The 22,626-nt window shown below is 38.2% G+C and overlaps 1 long non-coding RNA gene across 1 annotated transcript in view; it reads left to right on the top strand.

Annotated features, from left to right (window-relative positions):
- Positions 1 to 22,626, top strand: part of LOC147830200 (uncharacterized) — a 75,029-nt gene that overhangs the window by 46,084 nt on the left and 6,319 nt on the right. The gene's annotated exons all lie outside the window — the stretch shown is intronic.

The raw sequence follows: 22,626 nt of genomic DNA, 5'->3' as shown, positions 1-22,626 counted from the left end.
TTTATGTAATTATAGTTTGTTCATTTTCACTGTCATATAAATTTCAGTTGAAGGAATACACAATTCTTTTGCTGATGGGGATCTGATTTATGCCTAGTTTTCTGCTATTACAAAGACAGCCACAAGAACATTCTTTTATATCTCCTTGTGTATGTAGGCAACATCTTTGCAAGGTACTTTCTTACCAAGCAGTCAAGTCATAGAGTTTATACATTTACATTTCCTAGATTCTGCCAAATTGGTTTCCAAACTGATGGAGTTAACTCTCTGCTAGAAGCACGTACAACTCCTAGATGTTCCTCATCCCTTCCAAGTGTTGACACTGTCAGATGTTAAAATCTTTGCCAATCTAGTAGGTATGGTGAGTGTGGTGGAAGTGGTTTCTCTTTGTGGTTGTTAATATATATTGGGTATATTTTCATATGAGCAGTTTTTTATTTCTGTCTGTGAAGTGTTTTGTAACATTTCCCCCATTTTCTTTTTCTTTCTTTGGTACTGGTGATTGAACTCAGGACCTTGTGCTTCCAAGGCCAGGTGGCAGAACCACTGAGCTAAATCCCCGGCCCTCCCCGATTTTCATATTGGAATTGTTTGTACGTTTTTTTACTTAATATAGTTCTTTATGTGTATGTTCTAGACAGTAATCCTTAGTTATAACTTCTAACAGTTTCTTCTCCTAGATATTCGCTTTTCTTTTCATCCATTTTTAGTATCTTTTTACAGAATATAATTTTGAAATTTTAATTTAGTAGAAACTGCATGTCTGCATGCATGCACATGCGGGTGTGTATGTATTCCAGTACTGGAGATTGAACCTAGGGCCTTTGGTATAACCTTAGCCCTCTTTTATTTTTATTTTGAGACAAGGTCTCACTAAGCTGCTAACTTTCTAACTTCTTTCCTCAGCCTCCCCAAATGCTAGGATTACAAGCATGTGACACCATGCCTAGTTAGAAATCACCAGTCTTTTATGTTTTAGCTTTGGTATTTTAAGAAATCCTTCATTGCCTCAATATGTTCATATTTTGTCTTTTCAATTTTATAGTTTTGCCTTTCTCATTGGTCTTTAATACTGTTGTGTACAGGGTGTACTAAGAATCTGATTTATTTTTTTCCAAATGTATAACCAATGTTCCAGCACTGTTTACTAAACAACCTATCTTGTCTCTACTAATATGTAACGCAGGCTCAGACACCAGAAGTTTCCATGCATATACTGGTCTGGGCCAGCTTTTCTCCTGTCCTAATCAATCTGTCTGTTTCTGCATCACTATCACATTATTCTACTTTCTGTAGTTTCACAGTAATTCTTGGTATCTGTGATGTAAGTCCTGATATATTCTTCAGGAATATCTTGGCCATTCTTTACTTTTACTCTTCACATATATTTTAAAGTTTATCAATTACCACAAAAAACTTGTTGGGTTTTAGTTGAAATTTCACTGAATCTATAAATAAGTAAGTATATAAGTATCTTTGTTGTATTTAGATGATTATTTGATTCTTTTAAAAGTCTTTAACAAAAGTTTTAGAATTTTTCTCATAAAATTTTTAATCTTTTGTCATTTAGACTTGTTTAAAAATATTTTTATGTGTTTCTTTTAAAGAATACATTTTCAAACTATTTGTTGCTGGCATATAAAAACCCTATTGATAAAAAACCTTTTATTTTGAAATAATTGTATAGAAAAGGAAAGAGAGTACAAAGGGTAAGAAAGTACAGAGAGGGTCCATATACCTTTCATCTAATTTCCCACAATGGTGTTACATCTTATGTAAATAAGTACTAAATCAAAACCAGGAAATCAAAGTAAGTATGTGCGTGTAGTTCTGTTTTATCATATGCATAGGTTTGGTTAATAATCACTTCATCAAGAAGTCTCTGCCTGAGCTTCCTCCTGTACGGTTTTCTCCACCAGCTGCCACTTCCCCTGTCATCATTAACTGCTGGCCACTAATCTTTTCCTCATTTTTACAGTTTTATTATTATCATTATTATTATTATTATTATTATTTTTGGTACCAGGGATCGAACTCGGGTCCTTGCACTTACGAGGCAGGCGGCGGAACCACTGAGCTAAAACCCCGGCCCATACAGTTTTATTATTTTAAGAATTTATCATAAATGGAATCATATAGTATGTGACTTTTTGACATTGGTTTTGTTTTCACTCAACATGTGGATCTTGCTGGTCACTGGTGAGCAGCATTCCACTGTACAGATGTATCACAGTTTGCCTAAACATTCACCTATTATAGGACATTTGGATTGTTTACAGCTTTTGGCTATTACAAATAAAGTTGCTATGAACAATCAGGTACAAGTTTTTGTGTGGATATAAACTTTTATTTCTCTGGAATAAATACTCAGGAGTGCAGTTGCTTTATAGTATTGTAAATGTATCTTTCATTTTTAAACAAAATGCCAAACTGCCACCAGCAATGTATGAGAGATCCTGTTTTTATGTATTCTCACCAATATGATAGTCACTATATTTAATTTTAGCAGTTGTAATAGATGTGTAGTGATATCTTATATATTCTTTTCTTTTGGTACTGGGGATAGAACTCCAGACCTTGCACTTGTGAGGCAGGTGGCAGAACCACTGAGCTAAATCCTTGGCCCAATATCTTTTTTTAAAAAATTCTTTTATTGGTACATTTTAGGTGTACAATACATTTACGTTTATCATTGGGTGCTTGTACCTGTAGATGATGTATCTTAGTTCTTATTTTTTCCCCCATTACCTGTGCACCCCTCATCCCCTCCACCCTTCCCTATTTACATAGATTTCATTTCCATTTTTTTCTTTTCTCATAATTTTTCCTTTCCCTTCTTCCCTTTCCCCTTCCCCTCCCACCACCACTAAACCTTTGGACCTTTTCCTATTTCAAATTATCAATTATTCATTTTAATCCTTACTTACAGTTTCAGTTTCTCACACTAGAGAAACTATTCGGTATTTACACATGTGTGTCCTATTTATTTCACTTAAGAGTATGGCCTCAATGTGCATCCATTTAGCTATAAATGTCTGTAGTTTCTCGTTCTTTATGGCTGAGTAGTAAGTACTCCATTTTATAAAAAACCACGTCTTCTTTATCCAGTTTCCAGTTGATGGGCACTTGGGCTGTTTCCAAGCTTTAGCTATTACAAACTGTGCTGCTATAAACATGGGTGCACATATATTGCTGTGTTATGATTCTTTTAATTCTCTGGGGAAGATTCCCAGTAGGGGAATAGCTGGGTCAAATGGGACCTCTAGCCCTAGTTCTTTGAGGTATCTCCATACTGATTTCCACAGTGGTTGCACCTGTCTGCACTCCCACCAACAATGGAGAAGGGTTCCTTTCTCCCCACACCCCTGCCAGCATTTGTTATTGGTTGATTTCTTGATAGCAGCCACTCTTTGTGGAGTGAGGTGGAATTTCAGTATTGTTTTCATCTGCATCTCTCGATGACCAGTGATGCTGAACATTTCTTCATATATTTATTTGCTGCTTTTACTTCTTTGTCGGAGAAATGTCTGTTCATTTCAGATGCCCATTTTTGAATTGGGTGTTTGAATTTGGGGGGGGGTCTGATTTTTTTCAATTCTTTATATATTCTCAATAGTAGACCTTTGTCTGAGGTACAGCTGCTAAAAAGTTTTTCCCACATTGTAGGTTGTCTCTTAGCTCTGTTGGTGGTTTCTCTTGCAGTGCAGAATCTTTTAAATAAGATGAGATCCCAGTTGTTGATTCTTTGTGCTAGTTCCTGTGCTACTGAAGATTTGTTCATAAAGTCTTTTCCTATGCCAATGTCTTCAAGAGTTCTACCTAACTTATCTTCCAGCAAGTTTGGTGTTTCTGCCTTAATATTTAGATCTTTAATCCACTTCGATCTTAGTTTAGTGCATGGTGATAGGTATGGGTCTAGTTTTAATCTTTGCCCAGCCCGATATCTTATATATGCTTAATTTTAATTTCTCTACTGGCTAATAATGTTGAACATGTTTTCATGTGCTTGTCATTCATATGTTCCTCTTTAGTGAAGTGTCTCATTTCTGACTGGATTGTTTTATTATCATTATTACTATTACTATTATTATTATTATTATTATTATTATTATTATTATAAACAGGTCCCTCTATGTAGGTTGGGATGGATTTGAACTCACTATGTAGCCCAGGCTGGCCTCAATCTCTTGGAAATCCATCTGCCTCAGCCTCCCCAGTGCTGGGATCACAGGTATATGGCACTGTTCCCAGCTGTTTGATTTTTTATTATTGAGCTTTGAGAGTTCTTTATAAACAGAATGCCTTTATTAGATACAAGGTTTGCAGATACTGTCTGCCAGCCATCTTCTTATCCCTTTAACAGTATATTGCAAAGCAAAAGCTTTTACTTTTGATGAAGTCCAATTCACTGATTTGTTTTTCTTTCATAAACCATGTGTTTGAGGTTAGGTCTGAGAACTCATCCCATATCCTAGTTCCCAAAGATTTTTTCTTAAAAGCTTTGGAGTATTAAATTTTATGTTTTAATCTAAGATTCATTTTGCATTAATTTTTATATGCATTATGAGGTTTATTTTGGGCTTCATTTTTCTTATAAATTATAGATTTCCAATTTGTTGAAATAACTATTCTTTCTCCATGGCAGTACTTTTGCATTTTTGTCCAAAATTCTTTGGCTGTACTTCTGTGGATCTATTTCTTGTTTCTCTCTTCTGTTCCATTAATCTGTATGCTCATCATGCCATCAATACTACAAGATCTGATGAATGCAGATATTTAATAAATTTTAAAATTTCATAGAATTTTTTTCCTACTTTGCTCTTTTTCAAAATTTTTAACTCTTTAAGTTTTAGAATAATTTTGTCTATATCTACAAAAATGTTCCTGGGATATTGATAGGATTTACATTAAATCTCTGTCAACTTGGGGAGAAATGATATTTTGTGATGTTTAATCTGTAATTCTGTAAGTATATTCCTATACTTCTTTAAATCTTGGATTTCTTTCATTCATTAGTGTTTTATAGCTTTCTGCATACAAATCTTGTACATATTGTATTAGATTTTTCTGTTTTTTAAGTGACCATAGCATTATACTTTAAATTTTAGTTTCCACATGTATATTGCTAGATATAGAAATACAATTTTTTATGTGTTTCCTTTGTACTTTGCAACTTTGCTGGACTCATTTTTAGTTCGAATGTTTTTAGAAAAACACATTTCTGAGGATTTTCTCTATGGGCCATCATATATCTACAAATAGGGAAGTTTTATTTCTTCCTTTCTGATTTGTATGTGGTTTATTTCTTTTCTGGGATAGGTCCAATCTAATCATGTAAATCTTTAAAAGTAGAAGACAAAGGGGAAGTATAGGTCAGTGAGACAAGATGATAGGAGAAAAGGCAGGAGAGATTTGAGGAAGGAGAGGTAAGAGCTATAGGTACTACCTAGCCTTCTCCTTGGTACCCAGATAGCTCACCAGGCGCTGCAGTCGGGTGCCTCCCCTGCTCCATTCCACTGGTGCGTTTCCACGCGGAGGCCTCTGGGGTCACCAGTAGTCACTGGCCTCTGCTGATTCAACCCGCCACTCCCACACCAGGAATCTGGGCTCTGGGTGAGAGCGATGTTGCTGCCTGTGTCCTCTTCGTTGAAATCTCTTTCTTCAGTCTCCCCGTGGACTTGAACGCTCACCTCTGATCCTTCTTGGGTCCTGGGGACCCACTTCCCTTCTTCTCCACCTCATGGCACTATATTCCAGTGGCAGGACACCAAATCTTGGAGAGGCTCCTTCTCTGCTGCTTACCACTCCGCCATCTTCCCGGAAGTCTCTGGCTCCTTTTCCTTTAACCTCTGTTGTAAAATTTTAATTGAGTTTCTTTTTGACAGTATATAGTTGAGGCATGTTTTAAAACCTACTCTGCCAATTAAAATCTCTCTTAATTATTATATTTAAGCCACTTACATTTAATATAATTTTTGATATGTTAGGGTTTAAACCTGTCATTTTATTTGTTGCATTTAATTTTAATTAAATTTTGTCAAATCTGCTTTTATCACTAGCTGTTCAAGTGTGTAACAGCCATGATTTGGTTTCTAGGAGGCTTGAACTGAAATATATAGGGCCTTGATTTTTAAGCACACACACAAATATGTATTTTTGAAAATTATATATAAAAGCATTGGGTTTTGCCACCTCCTCTCCATGCCCCTAAGAAAAAGGATTGGACAGGATTGAAGCTGTTGCTGGAAATGAAGTAGAACAAGACAACACTTTAGGAAACTTTCTTTGCTAAATTTAGAAGGTGCTGTCCTCATCAGTCTCCATCCTGTGGACCTCATATAAAGTAACCAGTATGGCCAGCTGCTTTTCCATGGCAGGAAGGTAAAAGCTGAGGTCCTTTTGTATATCCATGCTGAAAGTTTCTTTCTGGTGGTCACCTTCCTTTATGGTTAAATTCAGAATGGGATATTTCAAGAGGAAAGGATTTTCTTCCAAATACTAGTTAAGAGAGTTGGGAGAGATTAGTGAAACAATAATATTCCAAAGGTGACATGGTTTTCATTATTTTTTTAAAAGAAAGGAAAATACTTTATTACTACAAACTGCTTTGAGTAGATCAAACCATGCTGTAGCTCATTTCTGTCTTGCAGTTCTCCTTAATGCATGGTTGCCACCTGGCAAAGATTCTTTCTCAGCATGAACAGATCAAATGTTCTTTCACTGAGTAGGGAAGTAACTTTGTTTCAGATCTTATTGATATCGCTGATAGTTATACTTCTGTTTATTTTTATTGTAATTTCCTAATTCCTTAAACTCATGGTGCATGCCATCCAAGGTTTCCATGTGTATATAAACAATTTTTTAATTATACTATCTTTAAAAGACCTGCCACCAATCAGCTAACATACAAGGATTAGAATAAATGATTCAAAATGAGCAATTGCATTTCAAGCATAGACTGCCAAAACAGGCCTCATGCACAAATGTCTTAAACCTCTATTGAGTGAAAAAGTTAGAATGCTAAGTTCCAGATTTTAACATACCCACAACATCTATAGACCATGCACTTCTGAATTATTCAGAATGTAGATTCCTCATTCTCCACTGGGACCAAGCGTGACTGAATAATTGACTGAAATTATATTCATATTCTCCCCATCAGGAGGCGACTTGGCCCATGAGTAAGGGAACTGCAATCAGCTGAGTAAAGTAGCGCAGAGCTTAGCTGACCTAGATAGAGCTCATAGAGGGACTAGTGTCAGTCCAATTCAGAGATTCAGGAAAAAGCTGCTATTTACAAGAGCACGATGCACACTCAGTTCTACTTGTTAACAAAAGTGAAAATGCTACAGATTGTACTAACAGAATATTCCTCAACATTTCCTCAAGGAAATTTCTTTTTTCAGTGCCAGGGATCAAATCCAGGGCCTCATACATGCTAGGCAAGTGGTTACCACTGACCTACACCTGTAGCCCCAAGTATAGTATTTGAAATTCATGGTACATAACTCTCACCAGGGGGAGTTTATGAAAGTTGGTACAGGCTTGTCCCAGGTCTTCCAATTTACATGTGCAGCAAGGCAGGGTTTGGCATTGGGACCCTGCATCCAGTAGTCTTTGGGCTGTGCTCTGACAGATGCTGGTGCCATCATCTTAGATAATTGCTGTAAGGCCTAGGGTAGTGGCATAGCTTTGCTGCCAGTTGGCATGGCACCCAAGTTTAGCTCCAACCAGGACACTGATGGCCACAGGCAACAAAATACAGTCCACGCATTTCACAGCAGAGGTTTCCTGATCCAAAAGAGCAATGGCCATCATTTCCTTCAAGTTGCTCTTAGCCAGCTTCTTGGGTTTTCCCTAAACTTGTTTGTACAGATTTGTGGTCACCAAGTCTACCAAGTATACATGATGAAATGACAACTTTCTCAGCTTTCTGAAGCCAGCAGTGGTGCTTTGAAACCACCTCACACTTCAAATCTCTCTAAATTCTGCCAGCAGCCAGAGAAAGTTCTCTGCTTTAAAAAGGGATCGTGATGATCTGCCCACAGGACCCAAGATGATCTTATCCGAAGGGCAGTTGTGTACAGAACACTAGATAAGAAAGGAAGAGTCCTTCCTCAGGTTCTTGGGTTCCAGGAAGCAGGGTGGGACATCTTTGGGGGCCATTTGAGAAATTCCACTGACCAGACTTGTTTATATGCTTCATTGTAGGTGGCCCTCAGTGTGTCGTTAAGTTTCCAAATTGGTGTTCCTTTTCTTGAGAATTTGGGATAACAACCCTTCTGCAATTCTCAACATGTCATGAAAATGATTGCAAATTTAAGATAAACATTTGTTCACAAATGTATGATTGCTAAAGCAAATATCCTCAATAGGTATAATGTACTGTATTAGCCATAATTCACTAAGATGCTGCTATTATTGCCACCTATCCTTCCCATTAAAAGGGAGGTCTTTTCCAGGGGTGGTGACAGCTTGATCTGGTAATTCTTGTGTATTTCATCCATGTTGCAACAATATGCAGAGTAGCAGACAGGACTCAGGAGATGCTATACTTTGGATCTTGAATGCCCCTCAAAGGACCACGTATTAAAGGCTTGGTTGCCAACCAGTGCTCCCATTGGGAGGTGGTGCAAACTTTAAGAGATAAGGCCTAGTGGGAGGAAGTTAGATCCCTGGAGTGTACCTTTGAAGGGGATATGGGACCATAGTCCCTCTCTCTCTCTCTTTGCATCCCTGTCACCATGAGGTAAACAGGTTTCCTCTGCTACATGTTCCTACCATGGTATATTCTACTACCATAGACACCAAGCAAAAGAGTCAAGTGGCCATAAGCTGCAACATCCAAAACTGTGAGCCAGGATTTTAGTCACCTTCTTGTTGCTAGGATACAATACTCAACACTTACAATGTAAAGGCGGAGAAGTTTATTTTGGTTTACAATTTCAGTACATGGTAGGATGGCTCCAAGGCAAAAATGGCAGAAGGGAATGGCAGAAGAAAGCAGTTCAGCCCATGGCAGCCAGGAAGCAGAGAGAGAATGGAGAAGCCAGGGGCCAGAATACACTCTTCCAGGTCATGTCCTCAGTGACCCACATCCAACCAAGCCTCGTCTCCTAATGGCACACTCAGCTACTGAACTAAGCAATGGATGAGTCCACTGATGAATATAGCACCCAATAATCCAATCACCTTCCACACACATGAGAATTTTGAGGAATAGTTTAGAACTAAGCAATAACAGCCAAAATAAATCTTTCCGTTTTATAAGTTTATTTTCTTAGGTATGTTTTTATTTTTATTTTTAAAAATTTTCTTAGGTATTTGTTATAGTAACAGAAAGGCAGCTAACATGGGGGTAACTAAAAAGTTTAACAAAATTGTAAAATTAAGGAAAACGATAAGATTGACAAGATTTGACCTAAAATGAAACCACAGAAGGGTAGTACCTCTGAGTCTAATGAGCAAGAGGAAAAGGTAGTTACCAGACCTCTGAGGTCTTTATAGGTAGAGAAACAAAATCATCTCTAACCCACAGCTGGCATGGAAAACACAAGGGGAAAAATACTTTGAGCTCTCTCTTTCCTTTTCCAGTATTCCACTGGTACTTCCCCTTGGCAGAACCAATCTGGAAGCCAGAAGAAAAGAGCCTGATGAATGCAAATAACAGAGATCAGTCTCCCAGTTCATAGAGCTTGATGAGCAAGTTGAAAATATGGTGACTTTGATATCAAGGAAAAAGTCTTTAAAAACTGAGGTTTGCTACAGTAACCAAAGATCTACAGTCCCAGTGGCTTTCCATAACAGCCACATGTTCATCCAGGACCAGCTGCAACCCTTCTATGTGTTGTCTTTCCTCAAGAACAAAGGCCAACAGAGCATCACCATTTGAAGGAAAGAAGAAAGAAGCCCCATGCCAGCTGCAAAAGCATCTGTCTGGAAATGACACACATTATTTCTGTCCACATGTCATTGGAAAAGGACATCACATGTCTGAGAATGTAGTGAATGCATAACTTTCCATTTCAAGAGGTATCATAGGGAGGTAAACCAGAAAATCTGAGAAACAAATATGAGGTGACATAAAGGGAAGGAGTAAATATAGGTGGGCAAACAGCTGTTTTCCACAGGCCACTCTGGCCCTCCAAAATCCATCCCTAGCCCTTCTATACATAGAAAACCTTTAGCCTTTCACCTTGGGAGATCAACCCTGAAGATGTATTAAAAAATGCAAATTAAAAAAATCATTTATCATATGAGTAGAGTCCCAGGATAGAGAGCAACCTATGACAAGAGAATCTAACTGTGCTGTAAGTATGTGAAATAATTCCACTGACTTGAATGGATTAGGGAAGGAACTGACCTGAATTACTTTGTAATTGAGCTAAATCTGTAAGGCTGAAGATAAAATGAACAACATACAACCACTGTATTCCAGTTGATAAAGTTGTTTCCCATGGGGTATGAGGTAAGAATTCTAAAATAACTACATATGTAAACAATTGAACAATTAAGTAAATGGATAACAGATGGTGGAGGCCAGGTTTCTTGCTGTTAGAATGAAAGGTTACAGAGAAGCAAGGCTAGAATTATTCCTGTGATGATGGGTTAGAGTTTGAGACATCAGCATGAGTTCACTTTAGTTTCATATGGAGATATATATATATATATATATATATATATATATATATATGTATATGAAAGGCTTATGGTGTTTGTACATACACAGATTAATACATGCACATTAATTTGCTTGCTCTGTCAGTTGAGCTAGAAGGAATGACACCCATGTAATTTTAAGCACCAATCTTGGTTTTTAATATCTTTGTTCAGTGAAAGGAACCAGGGCTCCATGGTGACATCATTGATTCTAAGACTGGGGCAGAAAATATATAAGATAAGCCAGGAGCATATTGTAGTGCCAAAAAGTACGAACATCTTTAAAAATATAATCAGGAAAAAAATAACATTCATGATATCTCCAAGAAAAATTAAATACTTAGGAATTAACCTAACTAAGGAAGTGAAAAATCTGTATAGTAAAAACTATAGCAGTCTAAAAAAAAAAAAATCAAATAGGACATCAGAAAATGGAAAGATATCCTCTGTTCCTGGATAGGCAGAACCAATATAGTCAAAATGGCCATACTTTCACAATTAATATATAGATTTAATGCAATACAGATTTAATGAGGATTCTTCACTTAATTGGAGAAAATAAAACTAAAATTCATACAGGACCAGAAGAGACCCAGAATAGCAAAAACAGTCCTGGGAAAAAGAGCAAAGTGTGAGGCATCACAATCCCAGACTTACCAGTTACCTTACAAAGCTATTGTGATAAATAAAGCAGCATGGTATTGGCACAAAAACAGACACGTGGATCAGTGGAACAGAATAGAGGATGCAGAAACAACGCTGAGCACATTCAGCTAGTTTTTCTTTGTATTAAATTCTTTTATTGGTACATTGTAGGTATACAGCACAATTACATTTCTCATTGGGAACTTGTACCTTTACGTGATGCATCTTGGTTCTTATTTTTTCCCCATTCCTAGCCCTCCCTTCACCCCCTCCACCCTTCCCTATTTACAAAGACTGTATTTCCATTTTTTCCATTTCTCAGCATTTTTCCTTTCCCTTCTTTCCTTTCCCCTGCCCCTTCCACTACCCCTACCCCTACCCCTTTGGCCCTTTTCTTCCTATTTTCCATTATCGATTATTCATTCTAATCATTGATACATTTTAGGTATACAATATAATGACATTCATCATTGGAAATTTGCACCTTTACATAGTCTCTCTTGGTTCTTATTTTTCACCCTTGCCCAGCCCTCCCTTCAACACCTCCAGTCCTCCCTATTTACAAAGATTTTGTTCCTATTTTTCCATTTTCTCATATTAATCCCATTCCCTTGATCCTTTCCCCTAGCTCTCCCACTTCCTTCCCCTTTGCCCCTTTTCTTCCTATTTCACATACATTTAGTCCTAATTTACACTTTCAGTTTCTCACACCAGAGAAACTATTCGGTACTTATACATGTGTGTCCTATTTATTTCACTTAAGAGTATCGCCTCAATGTGCATCCACTTAGCTATAAATGTCTCTAATTTCTCATTTTTTATGGCTGAGTAGTACTCCATTTAATAAAAAAAGCACATTTTCTTTATCCAGTCTCCAGTTGATGGGCATTTGGGCTGTTTCCAAGTTTTAGCTATTACAAACTGCACTGCTATGAACATGGGTGCACATATATCACTGTGGTATGATTCTTTTAATTCTTTGGGGAAGATCCCCAGCAGTGGAATAGCAGGGTCAAATGGGACTTCCAGTCCTAGTTCTTTGAGGTATCTCCATACTGATTTCCACAGTGGTTGCACCATTCTACACTCCCACCAGCAGTGGAGCAGGGTTCCTCTTTCCCCACAGCCCCTCCAGCATTTGTTATTGGTTGATTTCATGATAGTAGCCATTCTTTCTGGAGTGAAGTGGAATCTCAATGTTGTTTTCATTTGCATCTCTACAGTGACCAGTGATGTTGAACATTTTTTCATGTATTTATTAGCTATTTCTACTTCTTTATCTGAGAAATGTCTGTTCATTTCAGCTGCCCATTTTTGGATTGGGTCTTTAAATTTGGGAGGTCTGATCTTTTTAAGTTCTTTATAGATTCAAGATAGTAGACCTTTGTCTGAGGAAGAGCAGGTGAAGATTTTTTCCCACATTGTGGGTTGTCTCTTCACACTGCTGGTGGTTTCTCTTGCTGTGCAGAAGCCTTTTAATAGGAAGAGATCCCATTTGTTGATTGTTGGTACTAGTTCATGGGCAACTGAGGTTTTGTTTATAAAATCTTTTCTTACACCGATGTCTTCAAGGGTTCTACCTAACCTCTGTTCCAGCAGGTTAAGCATTTCTATTTTAATATTTAGATCTTTAATCCATTTTGATTTTAGTTTACTGCATGGTGAGAGATACAGGTCTAGTTTTAATCTTTGTCAAGTTGAAGACCAATTTTTCCAGCACCATTTATTAAAGTGGCTATCTTTCCTCCAGTGAGGACGTTTGGCTCCTTTGTCAAAGATGAGATGGCTGAGTGTGTCTGGCGTTGTTTCTGCATCTTCTAATCTGTTCCACTGGTCCTCAAGTCTGTTTCTTTGCCAGTCCCATGCTGTTTTAATCACAGTAGGTTTGTAGTATAGTTTCAGGTTGGGAATTGTGATACCCCCTGCCATGTCTCTGTTACCTAGAATTGCTTTTGCTATTCTGGGTCTCTTCTTGTTCCAAATGAATTTTTGGATTGTTTTCTTGAGGTCTATGAAGTATGCTGGTGGGATCTCAATTGGAATTGCATTAAATCTATATAGCAGTTTTGGAAGTATGGCCTTTTTCACTCTATTAATCCTTCCTACCCAGGAGCAGGGGATGTCTGTCCATTTTCTGATATCATCTTCAATCTCTCTTTTCAGAGTGCCATAGTTTTCAGAGAAGAGGTCTTTGATTTCTTTCATTAGGATGATTCCTAGGTATTTCAGTTTTTTGGATGCTATTGTGAAAGGAATTATTTGTGCTATTTCTCTCTCAGTGAGTCTGTCATTGTTGTAGAGGAAAGCTATTGATTTTTGTGTGTTGACCTTGTAACCAGCTACTTGACTGAATTTGGTTATTAAGTCTAGAAGACTTTTGATGGACTTCTTGGGGTCTTCTATATAGAGTATCATGTCATCTGCAAATAATGACAGTTTGACTTCTTCATTACCTATCTTTATTCCTTTTATTTCTTTCTCTTGTCTAATTGCCGTGGCTAATGTTTCCAGAACTATATTGAACAAGAGTGGTGATAGTGGACATCCTTGTCTTGTTCCTGATTTTAGTGTGAAGGATTTCAGTTTTTGACCATTTAGTATGCTATTGGCTGTTGGTTTTTCATAGATGGCTTCTATCAGTTTGAGGTAGAGACCATCTATTCCAATATTTTGTATGGTTTTTATCATAAATGCATGTTGGATTTTGTCAAATGCTTTTTCTGCATCTATAGAGATAATCATATGGTTTTTGACCTTGGCTCTATTGATATAGTGTATTACATTGATTGATTTGTGTATATTGAACCATCCCTGCATCCCTGGGATGAATCCCACTTGATCAGGGTGTATGATCTTCTTGATGATCTTCTGCATTCTGTTTGCCAGTATCTTATTAAGGATTTTTGCATCTATGTTCATTAGTGAGATTGGCCTATAGTTCTCTTTTTCAGTTGAGTCTTTCTCTGCTTTGGGGATCAAGGTGATGCTTGCTTCCAGGAATGAATTTGGGAGTATTGCTTTCCTTTCAATGTCATTGAAGAGTTTAAACAGTAGTGGCAGCAGTTCCTCTCTAAATGTCTTGGAGAATTCAGCAGTGAAGCCATCAGGGCCCGGGCTCTTCTTAGTTGATAAGTTTTTAATTACATTTTCAATTTCATTGGTTCATATTGAGTTGTTCAGATTTTTTAGGTCTTCTTCTTTCAACTTTGGTAATTCATATGTGTCTAGGAATCTGTCCATTTCTTCTGTGTTTTCCATCTTATTGGTGTTTAGGTTCTGGAAGTAGTATTGATGATCCTCTGGATTTCTGCTGGGTCTGTTGTAATTTCACCCTTTTCATTACTAATTGTATGGATTTGGGCCTTTTCTTTCCTTTTTCTGACAAGGTTGGTAAAGGTGTGTCAATTTTGTTGATTCTTTCGAAGAACCAACTCTTGGCTTCATTGATTTTTTTGTACGGTTCTCTTAGTCTCCATTGCATTGATTTCTCCTCTGATCTTTATAATTTCCTCCTTTGTATGAGCTTTGGGGTTGTCCTGCTCTTCTTTTTCTAGAAGGTTGAGGTGCAGCATCAGGTTGTTTAATTGGACTCATTCTGTTTTCCTAATATGCGTATTCACTACTATGAATTTCCCTCGTAAGACTGCTTTCATTGTGTCCCATAGATTCCGATATGTTGTATTGTGATTGTCATTAAATTGAAGGGACTGTATGATTTCTTCTTTAATTTATTCTGTGACCCATTGGTTATTCAGAAGTGTGTTGTTCAATTTCCACGTGTTTATGAAACTTTTTGAGTTTCTTTTGCTATGGATCTCCAATTTCATCGCACTATGGTCTGATAATATACAGGGGATAATTTCAATTCCTTTGCACTTACTTAAACATGTTCTGTGTGTGAGTATGTGGTCTATTTTGGAGAATGGCCCATGTGCTGCTGAGAAGAATGTGTATTCTGATTTTGTGGGGTGGAAGACTCTGTAAACATCTGTTAAGTTCATTTATTCAAGAGTTTGATTGAGTTCTAGTATTTTATTACTTATTTTTAGTCTAGTTGATCTATCTATTTGTGACAGTGGGGTGTTGAGGTCCCCCAGTACAATTGTATTAGTGCATATATGACTTTTCATGTCTGTTAGTATTTGTTTTATATAGTTGGGTGCACTAGTGTTTGGTGCATAGATATTTATGATTGTCATCTCTTCCTCTTGGATTCTTCCCTTTACAAGGATGTAATGTCCTTCTTCGTCTCTCTTCATCAGTGTTGGTTTGAAACGTACTTGATCTTCAAAGAGGATAACTACTCCTGCTTTTTTTTGGGTTCCTGTTGCATGGAGTATTGTTTTCCACCCTTTAACTTTCATTCTATGAGTTTCCTTTTGAATGAAGTGTGTTTCTTGTATGCAGCATATTGTTGGATTTTGCTTCTTGACCCATTCTGCCAGTCTATTTCTTTTGATTGGCAAATTGAGACCATTAATGTTGATGGTTATAACTGAAACGTATTGACTTGTCATTGCCATGACGTTTTCTTTTTGTTGGGCTCTCCCCCTTTTCATTTAATTTCTTGTCATGCCAGATGGGTTCATTCTGCTTTGCTTCCTGGGGTTGTGATCCTTAATGTCTGTTCCTAGGATATTGTGTAAAATTCTTTGGAGTGCTGGTTTGGTATTCACAAAGTTCCTAAGGTGCTCTTTGTCATGAAAGTCTCTTATTTCTCCATCCATTTTGAAAGATAGTTTTGCAGGGTACATCAATCTGGGTTGGAGGCTGTTTTCTTTTAGGGCTTGGAATATGTCACTCCAAGCTCTTCTTGCCTTGATGGTTTGTGTTGAGAAGTCTGTTGTGATTCTGATGGGCTTTCCTTTGTATGTGATTTGTTTCTTTTCTCTGACTGCTTGTAGAACTTTGTTCTTCTGTTGTGTTTCTGGAATCTTAACAATTATATGCCTATGTGTAGATTTTTTTTTATCAAGCCTATTTGGAGTCCTATATGCCTCACTTACCTGTATGTCAAGCTCTTTTCCCATGCTTGGGAAGTTTTCTGCCATTATTTCTGTGAAGAGGTTTTTTTTTTATGTCATCTGCACTCTCTCCTGTTTCTTCATTGAGCCCAGTCAGTCTTATGTTATTCTTCTTTGCATCATCTAGCAGCTGCTGGATTGATTTCTCATGTTCCCTTATAATTTTGAAGCAATTTTTCTTTTCCTGGTCATTAATTGCAATCTTATCTTCTATATCTGAAATTCTGTCCTCACATTTGCTCATTCTGCTGTGTAGACTTTCAATGGAGTTTTTAATCTCCTGGAAATCTATTTGCATCTGTTTTATGGATTCCACTTGTTTCCTATGCTGGGATTCCATCATGTTCCTGAGCACTTCTCTAGATTTATGAATCATGTCTTGCACTAGGAGCACAATTTCTCCTGTTATCTGAGAAATTATTTCTGATTTCATTTTTTCCAGATCCCCTTTTGCTGCCAGTTCAGTGGGTCCAGGTGGTTGAGTATCAGAGTGTTCCATCTCATTTCCCTTTGGGGTTGCTGTAGGTGATCTGGAAGTCTGGTTTTGAGACTTATTTACGTGTTTTCTCATTTCGACTGGGGCGGGAGCCTGTTAGCGCCTGCATGGATTACCTCCTCTGAGCTGGGGGAGGTGGGATAGGGGCCGGGAGCAGCTGTAGGGATGGTGGCCCAAAAGCCGTTTCCTGTGGGCTTGGAGCAGCCGGAGGGATGGTGGCCGGGAAACCCCTTCCTCTGGACCAGGAGCAGTGGGATGGCGGCTCAGAAACCCCTACCTCTGGGCCGGGAGTGGTGTGAGGGATGGTGGCCTGGCAGCCCCTTCCTCTGGGCCAGGAGCAGCGGGACAGAAGGTGGCCCAAAAGCCCTTTCCTGTGGGCTGGGAGCAGCGGGAGGGATGGTGACCGGGAAGCCCCTTCCTCTGGACCAGGAGCAGTGGGACGACAGCTCAGAAACCCCTACCTCTGGGCTGGGAACAGCGGGACTCAGTACCTTGGTCCGGTGGGCTGGTGTCCTCTGCGTCTTTGTGGTGTGGAACCCAGTGGCTGCCTGTCTGCAGCGGGGTGATTCGGTGTCTTCCATGCGACTCAGGACCTCGGTAGGGCATGGGCAGACCTGCCTGTCTGCAGCGGGCTGATTCAGCATGTTCTGTGGGACTCAGGACATTGGTAGGCATCCAGCTATTTGATCTTTGACAAGGGGACCAAAAAACATACAATGGAGGAAAGATAGCCTCTGTAATAAATGATGTTTGGAAATCCCAGCTATCCACTTGCAGAGAAGATTGAGTCTAGACCCATAACTTTCACCATGTACTAAACTAAAATCAGAATGGATCAAAGACCTAAGTATTAACACAGAAACACTTAACCTGCCAGATGTAAAATAAGTAAAACTCTTGAAGTCAGGTGTAAGCAAAGCCTTTCTGAACAGAACCCCAGTTGCACAGGAAACAGGAATCAAGTAATGTAATCATATCTAATTAAAAAGCTTCTGTACACCAAAAGAAACAACCAAAACAGTGCAAGTACAACCTACAGAATGGGAAAAATTTTCCCAGCTATTGATCAGAGAGAGAACTAATATCTAGAATATATAAAGAACTAAAAAAAATTAGACCACCCCAAATTAAAGACCCACTCAAAAAAAATGGGCAAGCAACATAAATAGGCACTTTATAGAGGAAGAAGTACAAATGGTCAATAAATACATGGAGAAATGCTCAACATCACTGGCTATAAATTAAAACAATACTGAGATTCCATTTTACCCCAGAAAAAATGGCCATCATCAAGAAATTAAATAATAATGTGCTGGTGAGGCTCTGGGAAAAAAAAGAATACTTTCTACACTGTTGGTAGGTATGTAAACTAGTACAACCACTTTTGAAATCAGAAGGGTGATTCCTCAAAAAACTGAAACTAGAAATTCCATTTGATCCAGTTATTCCCCTTCCAGGTATCTTCCCCAAAGAGTTAAAGACATAATATTACAGAGATACATACACACCCATATTTTTTTTAAGAATAGGAAAAATTTATTGAGAGAAAGAAAGCTTCGTCTAAGAGAGACAGAAGAGGGACCAGAAAGTGGATTTCCCACCCACACCCATATTTATAGCAGCACAATTAGTAATAGCTAAATCTTGGAAGCAGTGTATGTCCATAAACAGATGACTGGATAAAGAAAATGTTACTGGAAGAAAGACAGCCTCTTTAATAAATGTTGCTGGAAAAATTGGGTTTCAACTTGCCAAAGATTAAAACTAGACCTATATCTCTCGCCATGGACTAAACTGAAATCAAAATGGATTAAAGATCTAAATATTAAAATAGAAACGCTGAACCAGCTGAAACAGAGGTTAAGTAGAACTCTTGAAGACATTGGTGTAGGAAAAGATTTTATGAGCAAAACCTCAGTTGCCCATGAACTAGCACAATCAAGAAGTGGGATCTCTTATTAAAAAGCTTCTGCACAGCAAGAGGAGCCACCAACAGTGTGAAGAGACAACTCACAATGTGGGAAATATTTTCACCAGCTGTTCCTCAAACAAAGGTCTACTATCTAGAATCTATAAAGAACTTAAAAAAAACAAACCAGACTTCCCAAATTTAAAGACCCAATCCAAAAAATGGGCATCTGAAATGAACAGACATTTCTCAGACAAAGAAGTGGAATTAGCAAATAAACATGAAGAAACGTTCAATGTCACTGGTCATTCAAGAGATGCAAATGAAAACCACGCTGAGATTCCACCTCACCCCGGAAAGAATGGCTGCTATCATGAAATCAATCAATAACAATGCTGGCAGGGCTGTGGGGAAAGAGGAACCCTGCTCCACTGCTGGTGGGAGTGTAGACTGGTGCAAGCACTGTGGAAATCAGTATGGAGATACCTCAGAGAACTAGGACTGGAAATCCCATTTGACCCAGCTATTCCACTGCTGGGGATCTTCCCCAAAGAATTAAAAGAATCATACCACAGTGATACATGTGTGCCCATGTTTATAGCAGCACAGTTTGTAATAGCTAAAGCTTGGAAGCAGCCCAATTGCCCATCGACTGGATAAAGAAAATGTGTGTGTATGTTTTTAAAAAATAAAATGGAGTACTACCCAGCCATAAAAATGAGAAACTAGAGACATTTATAGCTAAATGGATGCACATTGAGGTGATACTCTTAAGTGAAATAAATAGGACACACGTGTAAATACCAAATAGTTTCTCTAGTGTAAGAAACTGAAAGTGTAAATAAGGACTGAAAGGTATAATAGATAATGTGAAATAGGAAGAAAAGGGGCAAAGGGGGAGGGAAGTAGGAGGGGTAGGGGAAAGGATAGAAGGGAATGGGATTAATATGAGAAAATGGAAAAGAATAGAAGCAAAGTCTTTGTAAATAGGGAAGGATGGAGGGGTTGAAGGGAGGGCAGGGGCATGGGGAAAAAATAAGAACCAAGATGGATTATGTAAAGGTGCAAATTTCCTATGATGAATGCCATTATATTGTGTACCTAAAATGTACCAATAAAATTAATTAAAAAAGAAAATGTTGTATCTATGCACAATGGAGTACTATTCTGCCATCCAGATAAACTTGAGTCATTTGTAGGAAAATGGATGCACATTGAGACCATAATATTAAGTGAAATAAATCAGATACAGAAGCTTAAATATTGCGTAGTTTCTCTTATATAAGAAACCCAAAGTATGAATAAAGAGCAAAATGAAAGACAGATGATAATAGGAAATAGGGAGATGGATCTTTCTGAAATGGGAGGGGTATAAGAGGTGGAGGGAGGAGGGAAAGGGGATGGAAACAAAGGAATTAAAATGTGTTATGTACGTGTACCAGCACCACATCCGAAATGTAAACATTACTGCAAACACATAGATGGAGGAGGAGATGAATCAATGAAATTAGGATATATTATGTACATGTATCAGTTCCTCACAAGGAATGTTAACACTGTGTAGTACAAATATGTACTAATAAATAAAAATATAAAAATACACACACTAGTAGGGATGTATCAAAGTGATGTAGAGCCAATGGAAAGAGTTCCCAATGGACAAGCGGCAACAATCTAAGCAACAAAAGAAATAATATTTTACTTTAACTGAAAGTGTAAAAAATAAATATGTTTGCCCATACCAAGAGAAAAAGAAAGACAGTAGGAGGTGGAGGTGACAAATCTCTCACGGTGAGTTCCAATTTATGTATTTCCCTACTTTTTAAGTGCGGGCTTTGTATAATGACTTTATTTCAGGGAGTACACAGTTAAGGGGGAAATCAGTAACTTTACAGTAGAGACTTGTGACAAACACCACCTCATCCACATGATTAATATTAGCAGTCATACATATAGTGACAGTATATTGACTCTTTATATGATGTGATAAAAATGCCATTTTTCCTTCCAAAACTCATAACCCTGCTCTAATCCGAAGAAAACTCTGGGCAAATCTCACTGAAAGGATGTTACATAAAATATAAGATAAATATGCCTCACAATTGCCAAGGTCATCAAAAACAAGGGAAAACTGAGAAAATGTCATAAGCAGAAAGAGCTTAAAGAAACTTGGCAACTAAGCTAATTTGGTATCATGTGTAGGATTCTAGAACTATAACCAAAAGAATAAACATACATTAATTAAAAACTAAGGAAATTTGTGTAAAGTCTGGACTTTAGTAACATACCGATATTGTTTCATTAATGATAACAAATGTGCTGTGATAAAGTAAGATGTTAGTACTAGGTGTATAAGGCAATACTCTATACAACCATTATAACTTATCTCTAAATCTAGATCTATTATCAAGTGAAAACGTTATTTTAAAAGTAATTTAAAAATCTCTGGGTGTGGTGGCACACTCCTATAATCCTAGCACTCTGGAGGCAGAGGCAGGAGGATCACCTCAAGTTTGAGGCCAGCCTGGACTAACTACATAAGGAGCTCAAGGCGAGCCCGAACTATGAGGCTGTAGGGATGGAGACTGGTAGGCAGGGATAGATGAGGGACTCTCCCCTCCACTTCCCAAGGAGTTCAGAGAGCCAGAGGAACAGGCTTAACCACCAGTGTAAAGCTGCCAGTCTGCGGTTGCACCTCCTCTTCACGCTGTACCCTGCAAAGCTTGGATTGCTAGATCGAAAGGGAAAAAACCCTTGGCCCTAAGATGTAAAGGGCCCCTGAAAAAACTCTTCTCTGTTGTCCCTAGTAACGAGCTAAGTTAATCATTAACCAATCAAGTAGGGGCGCCCTCAGCCCAGAGGCAGGATAGGCCCCAACTACTATAAAACCAGCATCTTGAGCCCCCCTTCAACGGTGGATCCGTTTCGGTACCCTTGCCTGTCTCTCTGAGAGAAGGCAGCTGTACTCTTTATTTTTTTTATTTTTTATTTTTTCCCATTAAGTTTATTGGTACATTGTAGGTATACAATACAGTTACATTCATCATTGGGATCTTGTACCTTTACATGAGTCTCTTGGTTCTTATTTTTTTCCCCTTCCTCTGCCCTCCCTTCCCTATTTACAAAGACTTTGTTTCCATTGTTTTCCTTTTCTCATATTTTTTCTTTTCCCTTCTTTCCTTTCCCCTACCGCCCCCCCCACTTCCCCTGCTCCTTTAGACCTTTTCTTCCTATTACATAATATGAATTATACATTCTGTATGTATTTATTTATTTTTTTTGGTACCTGGGATCAAACTTGGGTCCTTGTGCTTGCGCAGCAGGCCCCGGACCAAATTATACATTTTTTAAATGGCATGCTTGCTGAATAAAAGCACAACTTTGCTTCTACGCTTTCAGTCTCTATCTGATTCTTCCACAACCTTCTACATGGTTGGGAGAGTCAGGCCCAGGACTCTCCACTTGTCTCCACCTGCGACAAGGCCATGTCTCAAAAATAAATAAACAAATAATTTAAAAATCAATGGATGGACTTACCAGGATAAATGAAACAAAGGAAAGAATCAGTAAAGTAGAACACAGAACAGTAGAAATTACTTAATCTCCAATCTGAGCAGAGATAAACATAAATGGAGGAAAAACAAAAGAGAGAGAGACTCAAGGTTCTGTGGGACTAGGGCAAAAGATCCAGCACTGGTGTCATCAGCGTCCCACCGGAGAGAAGAAAGTGAATGGGACTGTAGCGAAGGAAATAATAGGTGAACATTTCCCCAACTCAGCAGAGGACATAAACTTACAGATTCAAGAAGCTGGAACAAACTTCACACAGGATAAACGCCAATAAATCCATGCCCAAACTCATCATAAAGTTCTCAACATTGAAAACAAAAACA

This window comes from Heterocephalus glaber, unplaced genomic scaffold (assembly GCF_053883595.1).
Source record: "Heterocephalus glaber isolate CG9 unplaced genomic scaffold, H.glaber_assembly_v1.0 deba00000281, whole genome shotgun sequence".
Taxonomy (NCBI): Eukaryota; Metazoa; Chordata; class Mammalia; order Rodentia; family Bathyergidae; genus Heterocephalus; species Heterocephalus glaber.
Note: the sequence above shows the minus strand (reverse complement) of the source record. Positions and strands in the feature narration are given on the sequence as shown.